This window comes from Notothenia coriiceps, unplaced genomic scaffold (assembly GCF_000735185.1).
Source record: "Notothenia coriiceps isolate Sejong01 unplaced genomic scaffold, NC01 NC01_scaffold00027734, whole genome shotgun sequence".
NCBI lineage: Eukaryota > Metazoa > Chordata > Actinopteri > Perciformes > Nototheniidae > Notothenia > Notothenia coriiceps.
Window position 1 is genome coordinate 1 of NW_011360435.1, and position 2,169 is coordinate 2,169.

The window sequence follows — 2,169 nt, forward strand, 5'->3', positions numbered from 1 at the left end:
TATTATCAGTGTTTGCTTTATCCGTCATGCAAATCTAAAATCAACAGGTCGATGAGTCTCTTACCTTTTTCTACCGTAGGTTCTCTTCATCTTTAGAGCGTCCATGGCTTCAGACTCGTCATTCTGAAACATTTGTAAAGTGTGCATAAAGTACATTTCTGGATATGGAGCATTTCATGTAACAGGTGTTGTACTTATTATGAGTGTATTCTCACCTTGGGATACCCAGCTGAATTTAAGTCACAGGGTCTTTCAGGTACTCGCTGAACAACTACTGGAGAGAATATAAAAGTGAATTCAAAATCAGAAAAATAAACGCAATAACTACCACCATGTTGATAAAGAATACACTGTTCTTTACCTGGACATGGCACTCCACTTTTAGGCTGGGAGTGGACTGATCTCCTCTTCCTCGGCACATACAGAGGTGACATATCCCCTCCGATGGGAGCAGGGTCCATGCTAGGAAACCCTGCAGACACCCCCGTTAAAACAGAGAAGAGGGAACATCACAGTGAGTGGTATTTCACAAAATTCAACCTAATAAACACAAAGATCAGATAGACACTGAGCAAAGTCAGATTTGATTTGTCCTTAAATGCCAATGACATGAAGGTCTATAATCATTTTATACAAATCAGGGTTTATGGAAGTTTTAACAAGTAAAATGTAGCATTTGTTAAACACCACATGGATTGAAATGTGATTTGGTACTTAGAGAATATGATGAAGCTAATATTTCAGTATTTACTTAAGATTTTGAAGGATGTATTGTGTGTACGTCTGTTATGGTAATTTGCATTATACAAGATTTTAAATGAGCTCCACTTTTACCAGCTGCAGCGTCAAAGTGATGAACACACGGAAACATCACTAATTATATTCCAGTAATACAACACCTGACATAATAACTACTACTTCTACTTTTGTATGCTTATACTTTTGTTTAACTGCATTACTTTCACTTGTAGTTTTCATTTAGTTAAATGTCTAAAACATGTTCCACCTCTGCATATAACCTTACATATGGTTGCAAATAAAGGTTTATCTGTACTAGCATCGTAAAGGTTTTACGGTCTCAATGCTTTCGTTAAAGTAGTAAAATTATGTGTTTCCTGTTGACTTACTATGATGATTATGTTTACAGTGTTTCCATCATGCTGGACACCTGAACGCAGCTTCCATGTCACACTGAAGGCCACTGACATGCAGCTTTAATGGAAACACTGAACAACCAGTTATAATGCAGTTAAAGCGAGGAATGTGTTTTTTTCTCGGTCCAGCAACCCTGTAAAAAAGAAAAAAAACAGCCTTTCCTGGAGCTGAGGAAAAGATAAATAAAACAAAAACATGTTTCTTTCTCGGGATGCAGGAAACAGCTGAAGCATACAGTGTTTTTCCTGCACACCATAACCTGCTCTTCGTGGTTTTTCTTCACCAAATGAGAGGAGATCTTACCGTCCTACAGCTCTTTCCTCTGCGGAGCCTCCATGTCTGAGGCCGGCCTCCTCGGAAGCCTTTTCCCCGGCTTTGACACCCTGAGGACGGCTAAGCTGCACAGCGAGGCCCGGTCCTGGAGCTACACAGAGTCTGGAGAAACAAACATGTACAGTATCTGCATGTGGAGCATAATTCACCACTCTGTATTTCTGTTTGTGAGCGGAACGCCCTCCTGCTGGAGAACAAATAAGACCCGCATCTGCTGCTGCCTTCACGGGCTGTGGGAAATACCGCAAGTTACAGAATCAGCTCTATTGACTAAGCATGCAGTGGTAAAAAATAAATTACTCCGATCTTCCAAAAAATATGCTAAAAAAAACCAAGTAAAATATAGCATTTTTTTTGTGTAAAAATACCAATATCACATTATAGAAATATTTAGTTACAAGCAAAACAATTCATGCTTTATCTCAATTTAGATTCAGAGATTCATGATTCAAAGGTTTTGTTGTCATTATGTACAAAGCTACAGTGTAGAAATGGCAATGCAAATATTATGACCTCCAACAATCCAACATATATAATAAAATACAAAAATACAGATTAAAAAGTAGTGCAAAAATTATAGATATTAAAGTGCAACAGTCATTTATTATTCTAAAACTCGTTTTGCAGAATGATCCATTTTAATATCTTTATTTTTGTCAGTGTATTATAATTATTGATTCT

The 2,169-nt window shown here is 37.5% G+C and overlaps 1 long non-coding RNA gene across 1 annotated transcript; it reads right to left on the bottom strand.

The window, feature by feature from the left end:
• Window positions 1–57: 57 nt before the first annotated feature.
• On the bottom strand, window positions 58–1,683 carry LOC104957784 (uncharacterized). The gene is made up of 4 exons (XR_799696.1): window positions 1,459–1,683; window positions 362–472; window positions 216–274; window positions 58–123 (listed from the first exon to the last, which is right to left on the bottom strand). It is a non-coding gene; the product is annotated as an uncharacterized lncRNA (long non-coding RNA).
• Window positions 1,684–2,169: the final 486 nt, after the last annotated feature.